Below are 21,310 nucleotides of genomic sequence, written 5' to 3' on the forward strand. Positions count from 1 at the left end.
CTGTTCAGAGGGCGCCTACCGCAGCTGAAATGAGGCACCGGGAGTTCCTCCTTCTCAAGCTGCAGCCTGACTTTTCTCCAGGTTGCGGTGACAGCTTTTCGGCAAGTGCAAAACAAGCAGACCCTGTCCTTCGGAATTGAAAATGAAAAGTGTGTGTGCGTGTGTGTACGTACCCTTTCCGTATGCCTTAAAACATGTTTAGCAGGTAAAATTATGTCTCTCTGCTATTCTCTCACTGCCAGCACAGAAAGGATCCCACACAAAGAAGTCCGCAGGGTTCTGCTTCTCCTGCACTCAAGGCCTGGATAGGAATTCTGACTTTCCGAGTGACCGTTCCCAGAGGGCTTCTTTGCACCTCAGCTGAGTGCAGATGCAGGAGCTCTTCAAGACAGAGCAACTCCTTCACCCCTTAGTCATTCCGAGCTGTTTGGCTCAGAGGCACGCTCAGCATCAGATCTGGTCCTGACTCCAGCTTCCACTGAGTGCACTTCTTTAGGGCAGTGCACCCATGCCTGGGGGCCTCTCCATCCCCGGACCCCAGTGGCCACTCTGCACGGCTCCTATTTCCAACCCGGGATCTGCTGCTCCCTGCTGCTGCCTTGAGCACTGCCCGGCTGCTTGGACCAGGCAGGGCCCAGTGACCACAAGTCAGGGAATGTAGAGAGATGTTTGCCACAGATTGCGATCCTGATCCTTCCCCTGTCCTTGAAGGACCCCCTCCTCCCCTCTCTCCCTCGCAGCCTTCTCCAGGGCTGGAACTGACCCGGAACATCAGAGATAGGAAAGTCACTGCTCCAGTTGAATTTTGCTGCAGTTTCTTTTTTTCTCCCTTAGAGGCTGAGAGCTATTTTTAGCCAGGGACTTTTTTTTTTTTTTTTTTTTTTTTTTTTTGCAGGGGATCCACAGTCTATTTTAAAGGCCCTACGGAGGCCAAATCATTCAGTGTTTCTCACAGGGACTTCAGAGAGAGTTAGGTGGGGCAGGCCAGGGCGGTGGGGATGGTGGCACCTTCCTGAGGATGAGAGGGTATCAGGAGAGCCCTGGGGAAGGTTGGGAGAAGCCCGGTCCCCAGGCAGGTCAGATGGGCTGCTTTCTCATGCTGGAGAGCACAGTAAGAACCCACCATGCTCCTCCCTCCAATCATCCCAGGCTTCGGAGCCAGAGCCGCTGACTATCCTCCCATCCCAGTGGCCAAAATGACATTGCCTTCCAATGTGGCAGTTGATTTAATTGACTGTGCTTTTCTTTCTTTTTCCTGAACTTCTGTGCTCAAATATCTTCCCCTTCTCCTCTTTCCATGGCACTCCCCTGCCTCTGCAAATTGAGCTGTGGAAAGTTTTGGGTCATGACTGGGCATGATGCCAGCCCCAAGTGGGCAAAGCTGGCGTCCTGGGTGAAGAGGGGACCTTGTGTGTCGCAAGGTGGGGACCAGGGTGGGATGGACTCCCCCTGTGACAGGCAGCAATCTTGTCCTGGGCTCCCCAGCAGGGAAAGAGGAAGGAAGAAAAGCAGGAATCAGAAGGGAGCCGTTCAGAGCGACTTGGCAGGGACAGTAATGAGCCACGGTGTCCTCAGAGACTCCCCCAGACCCACCCTTTCTCCTACTCCTGAGTCCAGCCCTTTGTGTGTAACTCCAAGGTCTGCAGATTTGGGGTCTGGATTCACAAGACCAGGATGGAGTAGTCAGGGAGAAGGGCCTGGATGGAAAATTCCAGACAGAGTTGGTGAAAATGCTTCCAAACAGCCAAAGCTTTCCTCTCTGTGACTAGACAGAGGGCTGTCCATTCAGGAGTCCTGCCACCACCCCATTGGGTGAGGCTCTCACTCTTCTCCTTGCTGCCTCCTTACAGAACTTAGTTTGCAGGCCCAGGGCCTGGAACTGCTCTGAAATTAACTGGGGTGCTCTCTGGACCTCCCTGCCCATCTTCAGTTGTACCAAGGAGTTTCGAGAAGGAAGGAGGTAGTGAGTGAGGAAGTCTAATTCCAGCTCGTTTGCTGATACCCGCACTGCCCTTCAGACAAGGGCGAGCTGGGGATGCTGCTGTGTGGCCCTGCTTGGAGTGCCAGGACCCCTGGGTAAGGCTGTCTGCCTTGGGTGGGAGCTAAGACACAGTCCAGGCACCTTCTGCACGGTGGATGGGCCGGGACAACCTGGCCTCCCTGGTTCTGTTGGCCAGCGGGGAAGGGGCCAGAGTGCAGTGTGCTCCTCCAAAGACTCATGCTCCCCACCTCACAGTCTCCACCATCATCTTCCTGACGGCCTCAGGCCAAGCTGCAGAGCTCTCTTTCCCTGTTCACAGAGATCTCCACAATGCTCCAGGGATGCAGGTTTTCACTCATTCTGAACTCTCAACTCCAGGACCCCCAGACTTTATCAATGGTCACTGTATCGGTCAGGCCCTTCCTGACCACTCTATTTAACATGGTCACTCCCCTTGCTAGCACCCACCCCCTGCGACACCCTCCTTATCTTAGTTGCAGTTTCTTCCACCTGTCACAGATCTCACCACCTATAGTTTACTGTCTGTCTCCTAACATGAGCTCCACAAGGACGGGTTTTCATCTATTTCATTTATGACCAAATCCCTCAGTGCCTAGACCAGTGCCAGCATATATGAAGCACCAAATATATATTTGCTGAATGAATTAAGAAAAAGAGAAAAATGTGCCATGGTATAAGCATCCCTGGGGAAAGTTTCTCTCTGACCTTTTCACTCCAGCCCAACAGAGAATTGAGGGAAAAGAGTGACCTCTCTCCCCTTCTTCAGCAGAGCAGTTCAGTCCTGGGGATAATCGGCAGGTCAGAACCTCAGCATATGAGAGCAGGAAGGGGCCAAAGAGATCATCAGATTTAAGCCCCACAGTTTTGTGGAAGAGGGAGCTAAAGCCCAGAGAGGTGAAGAAACTTTTCTAGCGTCACACAGCCAATTGGTGACAGCGACTAGAACCCAAGTTCCCCGCTCCCAGGCTAGAATTCCTTCAAGAAGCTCAAGTGGCCTCTTTCTGTTTAGAAATGTGGACTTAGTCAGGTATGCTGGTGTGCACGTGCAGTCCCACCTATTTGGGAGCTGAGGAGAGAGGATAGCTTGAGCCCAGGAGTTTGAGGCTGCAGTCAGCTGTCATCACACCACTACTCTCCAGCCTGGACGACAGAACAAGATCCTGTCTCAAGAACAAAACAAGGGCAGAAAACAAACAAAAAGCCTGAAAATCAAGGAAAGCATTACATCCCCTCCCAGGCCAAGGAAGCCAAGGCCCTCTTGACAGGCATGGTAGGATGGTCCTCGAACTTGGGGCTATCAGATGCAGAGTCCAGAGTGACTAGGCTTTTTATCAGCTGGAGGGTTCTGGGAGGCTGTTGAAAAATGTACCTTGTATGATGTCTACTCTCAGCAGGATGCAAACTACACACAGAGAAGAAACTACATCAGCAGGGACAGACACTGCTTCTAGGAGCCATCAAGGACTGTCTGTACCTCCACCCGGTGGAGTCAGTGTTCTCAGCAGAGGTAGTTTGGGGGACTTGGAAGAGGGCTGCCACCTCCGTGCTTTCCTCACTCATGGAGTGGCCGCAGAAGCTGGGTCCAAAGCTGTTTATAAAGAAGTCATGAAGCACCCCTTACTTCTGGGGAGGAAGAGTCCATCGGTCACCAGCCCACCTTACATTAGATACCCATTACCCTCAAGAAACAGACTTCTCCCCAAGCTCAGGAACTCTGCTTCACATGGAGAGGCAGGAGATATTCCTCCTTGCCCAACCCAGGAACTCAGACACCATTATAACGTACGTGAATTCATAGGCGAAAATTGAAATCATGCAACAATGGGACTAGGAAATGAAGAAATCAGGTAATAGAGCAATAATATTAACCAACAATAAAAGTAAGTAAGTATGCATATGTGTTTGTATGTGTGGCTTGTACAAGAACAGATTTAGGGTGGCTTAATTCATTATGGTATGATGCTTTACAATGTGCCAAGTGCTTTTCACACCCACAGTGCTGCAAATTCCCTATGCCTGTGAGACCAGCAGGTCAAAGATTTACTATCTATTTTCTGACTAAGATCACAGAAGTCTAGAAAAGTTGAGTTGCAAGTTGAGAGTCTCTCCAAAAGCAAGTGGCACAGCTGCAGTGATGGGAGATCTAGACAGGCAGGACCATGGAGGGCTGGCAAGCACAGGGCGAGCAGTGAGGACATGGGAAGGCTCCAGAGTGAATGTGACAGCCTTCGACTCTGAGTCCCTGAGGCACTGCTGACAGTGGAAATGAACTGGCCACCATCCCCTCCTCAGGCCGCCCACACTGTGACCCTTGCAACCTGTGGGCACACCCTTATTTGGAAACAGATCTTTGTCGATGTAATTAAGTTAACCATCTAGAGATGCAATCATCCTGAATTATCTGGTTGGATCTTAAATCCAATGATAAGTATTCTTCCCCAAGACACACAGAGGAGAGACAAGGTGGGGATGGGGGAAGCCCTGTGAAGTCAGAGACAGAGATCAGAGCCATGGCTACGAAACGCCTGTGGCCACTAGAAGCTGGAAGAGGCAAGAGAAGATCCTTCTCTAGAGCCTTTGCAGGGAGCATGGCCCTGCTGACCCCTGAATTTGACTTCCGGCCTCCAGAACTGTGAGAGAATACTTTTCTGTTGTTGCAAGCCATCCAGTTTGTTATGATTTTCATGGCTGCCTTAGGAGAGTAGCACTGCCTAGAACACCCTTCTTCCCTCTCGCCGCTGCGCCCGAACCAGCCAGCTCCTCCTACTTCAGGACTCAGCACGGGGGTCCTGTGCCCCTGAGAAGCCTCTCGTAGTCTGATTTGCTTCTCTGTGTTCTGTGAAGCCCTGCACTTATCTGTTGTAACATTGGTCAGCTCAGATGAAAATGCATTTGTCTGTTTTCCCCGTTCACTCAACCTTGAGAGCAGGGCTGTTTTCAATGTATGACCCTATCCCCAACATCTTCATGGATTCCAGTGCTGAGTTGGTGCTTGGGATAATAGCAGGCACCTGGGTCAGGACCTGACCCAGCCCACCTGGCTGGGCTGTGTAGGAGCATATGAGGTCCCAAATCAGAGAAGTAAAAGATCACTGTGCTGGGGGAAGACTTCTTGGAGGAAGTAGGACTTGAGTCAGGTTTTAAGATATGAATCTAGATAGACAAAATGGGAAAAGGAGAGTATTCCGTGCAAGGAGTTAGTGTGAGCACATGCATAGCAGTGAGGCTAAGTATTGTCACATGGGTGGGTGCCAGGCCAGGGTGGTAAGGACACCAGCAAGTCCAGCTAGATGCTGGATAGAAGTATTAAGTCTGATAATGGACATTGCTACCCCTACCAAGTGAATTCCTGAGTCAACCCTAAGGGAGAGATGTTCACATTGTTGAAACTATCCCCATTAATAAAACTATTCAGAGGAGAAGGGAGGGGAGAAAAAAAATAAACCAAGTTTGCCCCACACTTAATGTTAATCATTAGGCCAGCTTGCTCTCTGACCTCTCCTTCCTCTGTAGACACATCAACTTGAGCACTATGAAACATTAAGTTTTTCATCTGAGATATCCCTTCAGGTCCTGCATACCAACGAAACTACTGAATCAGCTGTTCTGAAGGAAAACACAGGAGCTGACTCACCAAGTTTTCAAGTCCTGATAATTTTACCCCCCTTACCCTGACAATCAGTGACTCTAATTTTTCAGCTCCCCATCCTCCATGAGCCTCTTAAAAACACCTGGCCCAGAACTCCAGGATTTGAGAGTCTTTTCCTATCTCCTCACTTGGTGCCCCGCAATCATGAAACTCTTTCTCTGCAGCAAAACCTGTTGTCTCAGTGTCATTGGCTTGTTACTGTGAAGCAGGCATACGAACCCTGTTGGTCCCATAACATTATCCTTACTTACAGAGAGAACAGAAGCACGGAGAAGTAAATTACTCACAATTAGGGGTCAGGGGGATGCTAGAATTCAAACCCACACAATCTGGGTGCAGAGCCAGGCTTAGGATCATCGTGCTGTTCCTTTTATCTTTGGGTGATAATGATGGTGATGTGGCTAACACAGAGCACTCACCATGTGCAAAAGCCACTCAAAGCCCCTTGTGTGAATTAGTCTAGCTAATCCTCAAATGACCCTGGAGGTAGTTATTATCGTAGCAGAGAAGATGGAGACATGGAGCGCTTAGGTGACTTGCTCAAGTGAACTGCCCACTGTTCTTAAGTGGTGGAGTGGGATTTGGATGATGAGGTTCTGTGGTAATAAGAACAGTCCTTTCTCTGTAGGACTTGGTGCCAACCTGGGCATACTTCAGATCACAATGGGCATCAAAAGTCTGTACTTCCTGGGCCTGCCTCCACATGTTCTAGGAGGTTCCTCTGTCCAACCAAAATTACTCCCCAAAACACACCATGCGCTCTTAAGAATTTGTCTTGACAGCTAATGTTTGGTTTCCACCATTGTTTTCCTCTCAAGTCACTGGTAAGACAGTTGTGAAGCTTCTCATGATTACTTCCCAGTCCTGCGTCAGCTTCTGGTCAACATTTATATATCAGCTCGATATATATCAGCCATATATATATATATATATATGGAAGAGGTAGAAGCTGACCAGAATATAAATATATGTATTTCACAAGTCACTCTGAATGGGAAAGCAGACCCAAACTCTTTACATGAATGAAACAGCCTCTCAGTTCATTCCCTTTCCCTATGCAGCATCAAGCAGGAGTCGGGCTCAGGTCCACGGGGCTGGCAGTCTGAGTGACATGAGCAGGACCGCACTCCATATCCCTCTGTTTTCCACTCATGCTGCACCACTGCTCCTAGATGGAGAGTGTGTTCAGTCTCCGGAATTAGTTTATTCTCAGTGGGTATCAATGCCTCATGTGAATCCCTTGCTCTGTTAGATTCTCCCCAGTGGGCCTTCAGATATGTGCAGATGAGTCTGAATTTACGTTGAACCCAGTTCTGCGTCTCAAGCTGATGTTTTGAGATGAGTCAGATTGGGGAGGGAGCTGGCAAGCCAGGGAGTTCGAATGCCATGAGCTACCCATGAAGGGTGTTAAAGGTGGCAATCAAACTGCATCAGGATGTGAATAGCATTTTCCAATTTTCACAACACATTTGCTTACACTGGGTCATCCCCTCCCTTTTTTTTTTTTTTGAGATGGAGTTTTGCTTTTGTTGCCCAGGCTGGAGTGCAATGGCGCGATCTCGGCTCACCGCAACCTCCGCCTCCTGGGTTCAGGCAATTCTCCTGCCTCAGCCTCCTGAGTAGCTGGGATTACAGGCACGTGCCACCATGCGCAGCTAATTTTTTGTATTTTTAGTAGAGACAGGGTTTCACCCTGTTGACCAGGATGGTCTCGATCTCTTGACCTCGTGATCCACCTGCCTCGGCCTCCCAAAGTGCTGGGATTACAGGCTTGAGCCACCGCACCCGGCCATCCCCTCCCTTTTAAGTCTCTGCGCTGATCCACCAGCTCTCCAGGGCTATTCTGTTGTCTTGGCAAGCTCTGGAGTGGATTAGTCCTGGAATGGGATGGCTCAAACCTAAGCTTCCAGGTCTGAAGATTTGCAGCTTCCAGGAGGAGGTGCTTTCAGAAAAGAACTAGGGCTGAGCTAATAATAACCTGTGCAGGTGGAAAAGCCCTGGATCGAGCCTCATTAGTAGAAAATTCCTTTTGCCGCCTTAGGTCTCAAATGCAAATGTCTTACTTGGCTACAGGTTTACGTATCTGATCATAGTGTGGGGGAAGTACAAAGTCAGAGCTGTTAACTGGGCTCTAGAAGTCTTCAAAATCTGTCCTTCACCAGTGTTGGAGGATGAGGGTGGATGGCACTAAATTATTTCCTGAGACTTCTGGTCTGAAGACATTTCCACTAAGAGCTGAGTAATTCAGAAAGATGTGTGGACAGATACTTACTTACAGGCTAAGTTATTTATGTAAGTGATGATGATGATGATCTGAGGTTGATCATAACAAAGATAACACAATGAAACTGGTATCAGCAAATGTTTCTTGTGTGCGAACTCTACACTGGGCGTTGGGCGGAGTCGTTGACATGCATGTAATCATTTGATCCTTACGGCAACTCCAGGAGGTAGGTTCTTCTAGTATTTCCATTTTGTAGATGAGAAAACTGAGGTTTAGAGAGGTTAAGCAACTCGCCTGAGATCACATAGCAGGTTAAGTGCTAGAGCTGAGCCTCACATGCAGGAAGTCTGTTTCCAGAGCCCCAGGGGTGAAGCAATACTTTCCATCATGTTTTTAATTCCTGGCTACTCCTCATGCAGTCCAGATCTGTAGTCCAGATAATGGCCTCAACTCTCTCCCAAGAGCAAGTTAACGTGCCCTTACCCAATAAAGGGGACACAAGTAGTGTGCAGGCAATAATTAGAACGGCCTATATAGCATATATGCAAAATAGCCACAAGGGGCGATAGTGCGTGAAAGAGTGGAAGGAGAAGAAAGAAGAGGCAGGTTGGCTGATAATGAAGGAGGTTAGGGTTTAACTGTATCCCAGAGGCACCAGGAAGCCATTAAAGGTTTTGGAGCTGAGGCCAACAATCATATGAAAAAATGCTCATCGTCACTGGTCATCAGAGAGATGCAAATCAAAACCACATTGAGATACCATCTCACGCCAGTTAGAATGGCGATCATTAAAAAATCTGGAGACAACAGATGCTGGAGAGGATGTGGAGAAATAGGAACACTTTTACACTGTTGGTGGGAGTGTAAATTAGTCCAACCATTGTGGAAGACACTGTGGCGATTCCTCAAGGCCTTAGAAATAGAAATTCCATGTGACCCAGCAATCCCATTACTGGGTATATATCCAAAGGACTATAAATCGTTCTACTACAAGGACACATGTACACGAATGTTCATTGCAGCACTGTTTACAATAGCAAAGACCTGGAATCAACCCAAATGCCCATCGATGATAGACTGGATTGGGAAAATGTGGCACATATACACCATGGAATATTATGCAGCAATCAGAAATGATGAGTTCGTGTCGTTTGTAGGGACATGGATGAATCTGGAGAACATCATTCTCAGCAAACTGACACAAGAACAGAAAATGAAACACCGCATATTCTCACTCATAGGCGGGTGATGAAAAATGAGAACACATGGACACAGAGAGGGGAGTACTAAACACTGGGGTCTATAGGGGGGAAAGGGGAGGGCCAGTGGGAGGGGGAGGTGGGGAGGGATTGCCTGGGGAAAAATGCCAAATGTGGGTGAAGGGGAGAAAGCAAACAAAACACACTGCAATGTGTGTACCTATGCAACTGTATTGCATGCTCTGCACATGTACCCCAAAACCTAAAATGCAATAAAAAAAAATAAAGGTTTTGGAGCAGAGAAATGATGAGATCAAGCTTGTATGTTAGGAAGGTTAACTGCAGTGGCTAAGATCTGGGTGGTGTGATTTTATGATTCTATCTGTATTCCTTCATGTCACAGTGGCAGAAAGGCCTTCTCTTCCACACACTTCTGAGACTGAGACAGTGCAGCCTGTGTGCTGGAAAGCAATGAAGTATCCTCCCATTTTAAAGAGCAGGAAGTTGAGGCTCACTACGGGTTCCATGCCATTCGGGCTTCCCAGAGCACTCAGAGATGAGGAAATAGGCCTGTGCAACCAGTGGTATGCTCAACAACCGACTCTTTGGTGAAAAAGCCCTGACTAGAAGCATTTGCAAGCTCCTGTGGTAAATACTCCCACTGAGACTAATTTCAAGCTACAATATGATGTCCACCGGGTTGCAGAACTCCTGAAAATTTAACAATGAGTTCTAGCAAATCGGCATAAGCTGGCTCAAACACCTCTGCATACTGGGCGTGTATTCATGCAGACCTGGAGGGAGCTTGCAGCCAGCTGATGAGAGAGGCAAGGTAACCTGCCCAGGCCACAACTGACTGGGAGATGCAGGAACTGAATGAGGGGTAGGAGTCGGCATCTTGGTTCCCAGGCCATGGGTTTATGCAGGCTCTGTTTAGGAAGGCAAATTTTTATCTTTGCCTGGCACCCCTTCAGAAGAGAAGGGATAGCAACATTTTTCCTCTGGCTCCTAAGAAATATGTGTCAGCCACAACCTCCTACCAGAACTAGAAAAACAATGTCATGGAATATTTTTAATAGTGAGTACAAATCCCATACAGTGATGGATGAAGTGTGAAGATTCAAGTCCAGAGTGTCGGCTAGAAGATTACAAATCATTTTTCAGTTTGTATCGTGCTTCTATTCATTTGCTCATTCATTCAACCATGTATTCAATCACTCAACTGACATAAATTGGGAGCCTGGACATGGAGATTATTAGCCACAGGAGAGAAGGGCCACCAGTTAGGTACTGATGAGGGAGCAAGGCCAGCTGATGGAGAGAGTGTCAGAGATCAGAGGTCAGAGGCAGGAGCAGTTGATGATGAGTCTGCATGTAAGACAGAAGTTTAAAAGTCAGCAGTAACTGGAGTTTCAAGAACCAACAGGTGAGAAGCTCAGGACCAGCAGATGGAAGGGATTATCGAGCACTAGTGAGCAGAGAACGTTGCTCTAAGCAGATCTGTCCCAGTCATTGGGCAATTACACACTTTCTAAAAAAATTAATTCTTTTCTTTTTTTGACACAGGGTCTCACTCTGTCATCCAGGCTGGAGTGCAGTGGGGTGTCATCTCAGCTCACTGCAACCTTTATTTCCCAGGCTCCAGTGATCCTCCCACCTCAGCTTCCCAAGTAGATTGGATTACAGGTGTGTACCACCATATCTGGCTAATTTTTGTATTTTTGGTTGGGAGGGGGTTTCCCCATGTTGGCCAGGCTGGTCTCGAACTCCTGAGCTCAAGAGATCCATTGGCCTTGCCCTCCCAATGTGCTGGAATTACAGGCATGAGCCACTGTGACCAGCCTACACACTTCTTTTTGGGACAAGAGATAACATCAAGTAGGAGATTGCATGAGGGTGGGACAGGTAAAAGGAAAGGAATGAACAGTTGTAGAGAGACCCTGGCATCCACAGGCACTGTATGAGTTTTGTTTTTTCAAGTCCTTTCAGCAAAGGGAGACTCTTGTGAGATAGGTGGAACTATTATTCACTTGAGAAACGGATGCTTAGAAAGTTTAAGTGACTTGCCCATGGTTACACAGCTAGTAAGTGGCAGGGCCAAGGGGAATGAAAGGGTAGCAGTTGAAGACAGATTCAGTAAAATTGGCAGCTGAGCCAGTTAGGTGTCTCCCTGCTCATGAGGGCTCTTTGGCTATTGGTGGACTGGAGTGATTAGGGGCAGACAGGGCTGGAGGAAGGAAAGTGATGTTTTCATTCTCTCCAGGAGCAAGGTGTTCACTGTCCTGTCCATGTGCCCCCCTGGAGGAAGGGCTCTGAGTGTTTACACAAGGGCACATTTCTGGTATGCTGAGGAGGGGCAAACTGTAAACGGAGATCATGCCCCCAGCTCAGCAGATGCCTGAGAGTGAGGCGCTTGCTGACATGCTGATGGAGATCAGGGACTTCTTGTTTACCCGGCTCACCATCTGCATGAGTGAAGCAATGTCCAAGGAAGTGGCTGTGACTAAAAGCTCAGAGCTGCCTCCCTGGCTCCCTCCATGCTTGCGCCACAGGGCTTGGGCTGCTGCCTTGCAGGTACAGTGTGGCTGGTAGGGAGGGCAGAGGCTTAGCACAGGGGTAGCGTGGGGACACTGCCATGGGGTGGATGGTGACCGCAAATGTCTGGGGGTGAGAAGTTGAGTGCATTCTCTCTGAGGACTTACATGAGCAAATGGACTCTTTCGAAAGAGAAATTTAGATCAGACAAGGGGGAGCACTTCCTCACTAAAGAGTTGGAAAACAGTACGATGTGTTAAGCAGACCATTTTGTGAAATGCTTTTCTTTAAAAAGTTTTATTTTAGGTTTGAAGGTACATTTTTTGGGGGGGGTGAGTTTGTTTTGTCTTTGTTTTTGTATCGCATGTCTTCGTTTTCTAGGTTGGGTTTTCGTATACATGTAAATTAGGGTGAGGGGAGCTGAGAGCTGGAGTGGGAGAGGCAGTTCAACATCTACTTGGCTGGTGGCACTGTTTCAGGGCTGATGGTGGCTAAGGCCCACCCATCCCTCAGACTGAGGTGAACAGTGCCCAGGGCGCCAACGCTAAATGAACTCTGGACATTTGTTCCACACAACACCAGCCTTGTGGGCTCCTGGGGCTCTGGCTGGGCCATGAGGGAAAAGGAGAGAGATGGCAACAGAAATACCCTGGGGTTTTGTGTGCTGCTGGTGGTCCACAGGTGTGCCCTGTGTAGTGTGCAGCTGTTTCAGGGAGCCTGGGACCCCTGCCCAGGCTGTCTACACAATTGTGCTGATGCCACTGGGTTTGGCCTTGATGCTGGTGGGGGGCGGCGGGGCAGGGGGCTGCCTGTGGTGGTGTGCTGCATGCCCCATGTGGGCCGAGGGCAGCGGTGGATGGCCATGGGCGTGGGCCCTGCAGGCTGGGTGCCCTCCATGGGGGCCGTGGTGGTACTGGTGTGCATGCTGAATGTGCTGGGGTGGGTGGTGGTGGTAGGGCGGTGGGTTCTGCTGCATGTGGCAGTGCTGGGTGTGATGCCCATGCATGGGGTCTTGCAGCAGCCCCTCAGGGGGCCCCGGGTGGTGGCCAGCCACAGAGTGCTGCAGGTAGGACAGGACCACAGGTATGTGTGTGGGGGGGTGGCGGGGCTGGGGCTGAGGGCAGATGGGCCTGGGGAGGGGGCTTCCTTCTCTTGCTCCTGAATAAGGAGCCCAGGAGGGAAAATGAGTTGGGCATAGTCTCCTGTGGGCAAGATGGACACTCTCGTCTTGATGTAGCTCTCAGGTATATGTGAGGACTGCTAATGATGGACTCCGGCTTCCGAGAGGTCCCACAGGGAGCTGCTGAGGGCACTGCGCTTGAGGCCCTTGCTGCTGGTATAGCTGTCATTCAGGCAGGCCCAGCTCAGTGTTCCGTTGCCCGACTGGAGGATGGAACACTGGGACATGCTGGGCCGCATGACGCCATTCTGCTTCTCGAGCTCCTACTCTGTCCTGCGCTTCTCCATTTCCTGTACTTCTGCAATGGACTCCCGCAGGCCATCAGTGAATTTCTTTTGGTCTTGAGGGTTGGGGGCATTGAAGTTTATTAACACTTTGATGTCTGCTCCTGGGACACAAGAGGTGAGCCAGATGCCATTGGGGTAGTACTGGTTCTCGAAGAGCAGGACCTACCTGCATGCTGTACAGGGAGGATTGTCAGAAGCCGTACGTCACCGAGTTCTTCTTCTTCTGGAAGATCTTGGTGACCACCAGGAGGTCATTGAACAGGAAGATTTCTCTCTGGTGTAGTCCGAGTTTCTGGGGCTTATTTGGGTCTGGAACCTTGAAGAACTGGCAGTAGCAGACCAACCAACGGTGGGGCAGAGAGGGCACACAGCTGAGACTGGGATGCAGGGACCCAATTGGCTTCTTTTCCACCTTCTGCACCTGGGACACATGGTCCTCACTGGGCTTCAGCTCTCGCTTACAGATCTGTACATAGATCTCCATCAGCATCTCCCTGGGAATGTTCACGCCATCGTCCACACCTCGGAGGTTCTTGATGAAATCCTCCAGCTTCATCTTCCGCTCAGGCTTGACACTGGGGCTGTATCTGTCGGTGTTCAGCAGGATGATGGCAAAGGCCGGGATAAAAACTGTGTCTGGGTTCCGGAACTGCCGCACCACTCCGGGGTTGCAGATGCAAGTAGCCTGAGCCTCCCCTTGGACAGGATGTGCACCGGAATTTCCTGAGGGCTTCAATGGAATTTCCTTAGCTCCATCGCAGAAAAGTCCATCTCATCCACCACGCAGTCGAGCACCTCGCGCTTGAACTGCTTCTGCCGTTGCCCAGGGACTCGTGGATCATCGGCCTGCGGAGGACCTTGCACTGTATCAGGAAGTGGGCCAACCCCACGGGCGTGTCGGGCACGAAGCCACCCTCGATGAGGTACCGGGCTCCCTTCTCAGGCTTCTTCTTGAGGAGGTCCAGGCCGCTGTGGTAGTGCCTCCTGCGGATGATGTGGCCGCTGATGGTAGGCGAGTCCCAGCTGCTGCGGGCCTCCTTGTGCTGGGTCTGCTTGCTGAGGGTCTGCTTCCGCAGGCTGTCTCGGGACCACCACTCGGAGCTGCAGTTGATGGTGTCGTTGGAGTTGGATGTGCTGTTGATGCTGTCATTGTCGCCTTTTGAGTAGTCCGACTCAGACTTGCTGTGCTGGTTGGCGGAACTGTTGATGGCCACGTGGCTGTCCAGGGGCTTGGGGGGCTGGGGCTGCATCTCAGGCTCCTCCCGGGGGAGGCTCTTGTTGGGGGGGGGGCACTGTGGGAACTATGCTTGGGCTGCCCTGCTGCCCTCCAAGGCTGCGCTCGTAGGCACTCTGCCTCTTGAGCAAGCCCTGCTCCGAGCGGTCACTGAGGTCCACCAAGCTGTTGCTGGGTGGCTCAAAGGTGAGCAGCAGGACGTGCGCCACCCGCAGTCGCTGCAGCTTGTGTCAGTGTCGGCCTTGTCCTCGTGGGCCGGGGCCCAGCAGTCTGGGGCGGTGCCCCCAGCCTGCAGCCGCAGGTCTGACTTGGTGTTGGACGGCCGGCCCCCCACCTGTGAGAGAGGCAGAGGGGGCGACAGCTCCTCCTCGTCGATGTACAGGTTGACGTCGCCGTACGAGGCCGTCATCTATCCAGTTTGCGGCGGTCCATGTTGTGCAGGCCCGTCTGGGGCTCGGCGTCCCGGGCCCGCGCCTCCTCCAGGGCCCGCGCCTCCTCGGTGTGCAGGCTGCGGCAGTGCAGGGCGTCGTCGATGGACTCCGCCAGCGATTTCACCTGTCAGGAGAAGGCGTCCTCCAGCTCGGTGATGGCCTTCGAGGAGTCGCTGGAGGGGGCCAGAGACTTGAGGGTGGTCGGCTTGCCGAGGTTGCCACACTAACCACACTCTGGGAGCCATCATTAGTCACTGAGACCTGCTTCCCCTCGAAGTGGGAGCTGTGCACTTTCTCAGGCCCCTCAAAGGAGAGCTGCACCCTCATGTTGCACAGCACGATCCGCTGGAAGTTCTTGTTCATTTGGCACTGGCGAAATGCCGTCTGGATGGTGCCGGCCGTGTGGCAGGTTACCAGGCGCCCCCCAATGCTTTGGTTCTAGCATCTCCACCTGCTTGTCCTGCAGGTCCGAGGAGAGCTCATAGCACTCGGAGAGTGAGCGTGAGTGCTCGATGACCTCCTCCTTGGCCGGCTTGTGCAGGATGGAGGTCCAGTGCTGCAGCTTGGGCCTCCGCATGCACTGCTGCTGCCTTGGCAGCCCCGAGTACAGCCCCATAGGCTCCCACCGACGTGTGCCCATAGCGATCCGGGCTCAGGCTGGAACCGGGCACCAAGGGGCCCTGGGGGTAGGCCGAGGGGCTGTCCAGGGACATGCCGGTCTGGCTGCTGGGGGCCTCGCCCTCGATGCCCCTCTCAAGCTCCAGCTCCAGCAGGCATTGGGTCCTCTCCGAGTTGCAGTGCGGGCACCACAGTGCGGGCACCACATGGCGGCTGCAGCAGGTGCAGGCCAGGTTGGGGAGCCGGGACCCAGGCCCAGCAGAGGCCGCCAGGCTGACACCCGGCCACCTGGAGACATGACCACCCGCTAGGCAACCATGTCTCAGCTCCTGGCCCAGAGTCCACTGGCTCCCATGGATATATCACATAATGATGAGGTTTCTAGTATGTATCCCCTTCACCCAAGTAGTGAACACTGTGCCCAGTAGGTAATTTTTCAGCCTTCACTCCTTCCTGGCCTCCCCACTTTCATAGTCCCCAGTGCCTATTATTTCCATCTTAATTTCCATATGTACCCAGTTGTTTAGCATCCACTTCTAAGTCAGAACATGCAGTATTAGATTTTCTGTTTTTGAGTTTTTTCCCTTAAGATAATGGCCTCTAGCTACATCCATGTTGCTGCAAAGGACATGATTGCATTATTTTTATGGCTGCATAGTATTCCATGGACCATGTTTCTTTATCTGACCCACCATGGGTAGACACTTAGGTAGATTCTATGACTCCTATTGTGAGTAGTGCTGAGATAAACATACAAGTACAGGTATCTTTCTGATAAAATGTGTCTTTTTTATTTCTTTTTCTTTGGGATTGCTGGGTCAAATGTGATTCTATTTTTGGTTCTTTGAGAAATTTCCATACTTTTTTCCATAGGGTTTGAACTAACTTACATTCCCGTCAACAGTGTATGAGACTTTCTGGATTGTGTTGGGATTGGTGGAGAGAGATGGCTGGGAGCAGTCCCTCTGCCTGGCTGGGATGAGTAACTGATGGGGGTGACTCTCTCCCAGCCCAGACCATGCAGTTTGGGAGGTAACAACTCTTTTCACTTGAAAGAGCTGAGGAAACTGGGGAGAGTTGAATCCTTGCATCCTTTGTGGGGATGTGGATATAAAAGTAGGTCACTCGTACCTTTGCCCTGTGCCGTTCCTGCTCTTGAAGGAGCAGAGTGATCCAGAGAATCCAGAATTGTGAGCAACCTTCAAACTGTTTCTGTCTGACATTTAGGATGCCTTCTTTAATTGCTTTGGTTCAGGCTGATTTGAAAAATTCCTTTCATTTTTTTATTGGTCAGGATAGAGTTGCACCAAATGATCCCAAAATCTCCATGACTTCAGTTGATAAATTGTGCTTTTCACTCACATCACAGCTGCATGTGAGGTGGTAAAAAAAAGGAGGGCATGGGGGATGCCGCGTTCCAAGTAGTCATTCAGGGATCCAGGCCCCACCATTTCCTAGCCCCATAGTTCTCTGTTGCTTGTCGCTGGCAGGTAAGGAAGGGAAGGAGAAAGACAGTAGGATTTCTCAGAAGATTTTTAGGGGCTAGTTCTAGAAGTGACATAAATTATATATGACTGCATTCCACTGGCCAGAATCAGTTATATGGCCCCATCTATTGCAAAAAAGACTAAAATGAAGTACCCAGGAGGAAAAGGCCAGTGGGTTTGGTGAACTCATAGAAGTGTCTCTGGCCCACATCTCCTGAGATGGTTTCTGGAAGTACGATGCATATTCGTATTAGGGGAATGGGTTGTAAGGTCCTCTATGATTTCCCTCACAGACACAGGCTGAAATAAGCACCATGTGGATGACTCATAGTTGCAAAGAGCCATGATGCATTTTCCAGGGGAAACAGGACTCACCACTCTGCATTGTGGAGACACCTGGTAATGATGGCAGCTATGTCCTTGCCATTGGGAAAAGGTTGTGAATCTGGGACTTCGTACAGATTGCGCCTTTGGAGGGTGGCCCTACTGTGGTTCATTCACAGTGCATTCATCCAGGCGACTCAGGCATCAGGTCTGGAGACTTTCAGGACTGGAGCACAAGGATTTTAAGAGGTTTTGCTGGCTTTCTCCTGGGACCATTGCATTGGATTGTATTGTAAGACAATAGGTCTATGATCCCTGTAGACGCTAGGTTCCAATCCCCTCGTATCTACAGGACATCCAGGCCTGTCCAACATGGATTTTCTAGCATTTCTACCTAACTCCATGTAGAGAAGCTCACAGAGGTGAAGGAAAAATCCCTTTGACTATCTGCAACTTATGGGTGGGATGATCACTGCCTTGGTTTACCAGGACAGCCCTGGTTTATGCTTATTGTCCAGGCATAATGATTTCCAGTGCCTGCTTTTGCTGTTAAAAGTAGACTAGTTTGGACAATAAGTTATGCAGTCAGCCGTCTGAGAAGAGACTCATGACCTGGGCTCCTCCCTGACTCTGTGATTGGATGCACCTTTGCAAGCAGCTTGCACACAGAGTCTGATTATGTCACCGTGATGATGGAGTTGGGCTTGCATTCTCAATACCTTGTCATTGTCACCCTGTGACTCCTAGTTTCTATAGGATCTTGGTCTTCTTTCTTTCAGGCCTCAGAATCACAGGCCTGTACTCGAACAGTATTCACTAAGCAGACAATAAAACAAAAGCCCCGCGTGCTTAGGAGGTTACTAAGGCATGGATTATAGTTCTAGCTTATAGGATTATAAATATTTAGGACCATAAAGATAAGTGATATTTTCAAAGTCAGATGCAGCCCATACTCTAATTCTAACCCAGACATCCTGTTTCTAGGTGACTTTTTCCCCCTGTGCCAGATATAATGTCTCAGATTTCCCTTACCTAATGGGAGGTCTAAGTTCACACCAGGCAAAATTCTACAGGAGGACCAAAAGCCAAACGAATAACCAAAAAGGATTTGTGGTATGGTTAATGTATAGACATTAGTATAGCTTTCTGGATCCTCTCTCAGTGTAATTCATCTTTGTCTCCAAAAAGCCTTGTTTGCCTGGAGTAATACACACAGGCCCTAAACCACACGTGTTCCTGGCTCTGTAGGTGAAAGGCCCACAGAGCACTTCTCTGAAGGGAAGAATGACGTTTCTGCTGCATGAAGGAAAAGTAAAATATAAACTCTTAATTAGCTGAATGTCAGCATCAAATGGAGTCCAGGCTTAGTACCATTTGGGGTGGGGAGAACACGCAGTAGTGTATAATCTGGTAGTGATGAGCGTTGCTGCCCAACCCACATATTAACCAAGTTGAGCTCTCCACATTTCCAGCACCTGTCTTGCTTATGGTTTTATGTTTAGTTTGGATGGACTATTTATAAACCTGGTTTGGAACTCCAAGTGTGAGCTTTGGATTTCTTAGACTGTGCTTTCAGCAACCTGGAGCCTTCTCTGAACAGAGTTTCTAGGACACAAACAAAAAGGATGAACCTGAGAAGCGAAGGACATCTATGATAGATCTTGAAGTCTATTACTCGGTGTTCCTCTAGTCCTCCTGCCTGACTTTTTTGGGGCCTTTGGGATATCATTCAAAGCTTATTTCATGAAAACACAGACTCTCTGAACTGGAAAGGACTTTAGAGACTATTCAATAACTATCCAACATGATATATTGTATCACTGGTGGAATACTAGGATATTCCAGGAGCGACATAAACTTTAAACACGTATACAGTAAGTCCTTACTTACCATTATTGTATGTTCCTGGAAACAGCACCTTTAAGAATAATTGATATAAACAACAGTGAAGTATATTCCTGGTTTCAAAAGAATCAACAAATTTCTTAGTAAAGACCCAAATAATATTAAACATTGAAATAAATGTGAGTTAGTCATACACTTAATAAAGATTAATAAAAATAAGATAGTTATTTATCCAGTTATTCCAGCTACGTATCACAGGTGGCCAGAGCTTTCAGGAGCTCAGGGTGCTAGGCAGGAACCAGCCCAGTGCATGGTGCATTCACACACGCAGTCATGCTGGGACCATGTGGACACATCAATTCACCTAACAGGTACAGCTTTGGGATGTGGGAGGAAACTAGAGTGCCCAGAGAAAACCCATGCAGACATGGGGAGAACATTCAGACTCTACACAGACTTCCTTTCTGGGAAGCAATTCTTTTTCTCATCAACGTTATGGGGAAACAACATAGAATGAAATGACATTATTTGAGGACCTGCTGTATTACTTGAGTGTTTAATTAAATGTAGCTTAGAAAGAATATACAACTACAGCATCAAAGCCATTAGTCCACAAATGGTATTGATTAAGACAAGGCAAGTAGTAAGTAAAACAAAGTCAATTTGAAGAGAAGTGACCACGTTAAGGTTGGCACATGGGTATGCCATGTCAAAGTGATGTCAAATGAAGGCGTTTTGGAAAATTCTGATTCGGTGTACATCTCTTGTCTTACAAATGAAGAAATCGAGGACTAAATAAAAAAATAGTAGATCCAGGACTGGAACCATGGTGCCCACCCCTCTGTACCACACACCACTTTCCTAGGCATGCTTTCTAGGGATAATTTTTCCCTAGGACCCACAGCTAGAAACGAATGACCAGTCAGCCTTCCTGGTACATCATTGGTAGGTCTCCCTTCAGAGAGTTGAGTCATTGTTCCTTCCTCCCATTGAATGCACTCCCCATCTTCATTATGTCAGACACACACTTCCTATCCTATGGAGTGTAGTTTACTTTTTCTTTTGTGGATCCGAGATGGGAAGGTAGGACCTTGCCTGTTGACTTAGGACTCTTAATGTTGCCTGGATGTTTTAGAAAAAGCAAAGCAGAAGATTTCTGTCTGCTCATTGAATGAAGAGCAATGTGCAGGGGCCAAATGTACAAGTAGATCATCTGCTTCAGCAGGGGTTGGAGTCAGGCCCCTTACTGCTAGAGATACTCTGCCTCGATCTCCAGCACTGTGATCATCAGGAATTGAGACTTGGGAGACAAACTCTCAAGCATCTTCTGGAGGAAGGCACTCGATCAACCATACAGTGGTTTACATTGGTTCCCTGGGGCTGAGACCTTTCTCTCTGTTCCAAAAAGCGTCCTTCCCACCTACATAAAACTATAAATATCAGTCAGCAGAAGCACTGCATGTGCTTAAACTTTAGAGTCAGGATCTCTCTTGGCCATCAAACACTAGCTGTGCATGGACTTGCAGGCTGGCGGGTGTCTGCAATACTCACAATATCCAATCCCCTGTCTCTGGATGCAGACTGGGGGTTCTAACAGCTTCCAAGAGCATCGAAACTTCTCTTAAAGCTTCCAGTTTCAATCTGGGTATTTGTATATATGTGTCATGTGGCCACACTAGCATTATAGAACCCAAGACCTTGGTGGAGGAGAATGAAAGAGAAAAAGAACAGCCTAATGTGATGGAAAGAAGAGTAACAACAACGGAGCAAGGTTGAAAATGAAGGGGTGGAAAAATGCACGCCAAGCAAATACTATCTAAGAGAAGTCCAGGATGGCCATATGCCTGCTAACCAAAAAAGACCTGAGAAGACAGTTTTGGAGATAGTCATGCTTTAACTACCAAAGGAATAATTCATGAATAATGTATAGTAATTCTGAGCTGAACTGCACCTAACAATTCAAACTAAAATTATATAATGCAACTATTGCCAGCATTATAAGGTAAATATTAAATACATTTAAATATACCTTTCTAAAAACTAATAGATGAAGAAGGCAAAAGAAGAGTGACAGAGAGAAGATTTGAACATCATGGTTAGCAACCTCTGCCCAGTGTCATTGTGTGGAATCTTGCACTCCAAAATTAGAGGATTTGGTCTTTTTAAACATTGAAGAATAGCCAAATTTACATCATTTTTATTTTTCTTTAAATTGATTGACTTTTTTCAACTCCAGATATTTTAAAGCACAACTGCCTCGCAGGTATCAGGAGCAAATTGATTGACCTTTGTCTT

The 21,310-nt window shown here is 48.9% G+C and overlaps 1 long non-coding RNA gene and 1 pseudogene across 1 annotated transcript in view; both read right to left on the minus strand.

Moving 5' to 3' along the window:
• LOC128928525 (uncharacterized) overlaps window positions 1-21,310 on the minus strand; it is a 48,886-nt gene that overhangs the window by 13,469 nt on the left and 14,107 nt on the right. The gene's annotated exons all lie outside the window — the stretch shown is intronic.
• On the minus strand, window positions 11,864-18,240 carry LOC118144410 (IQ motif and SEC7 domain-containing protein 1 pseudogene; annotated as a pseudogene).

The sequence above is a fragment of the Callithrix jacchus genome, chromosome 9 (genome assembly GCF_049354715.1).
Source record: "Callithrix jacchus isolate 240 chromosome 9, calJac240_pri, whole genome shotgun sequence".
NCBI lineage: Eukaryota > Metazoa > Chordata > Mammalia > Primates > Cebidae > Callithrix > Callithrix jacchus.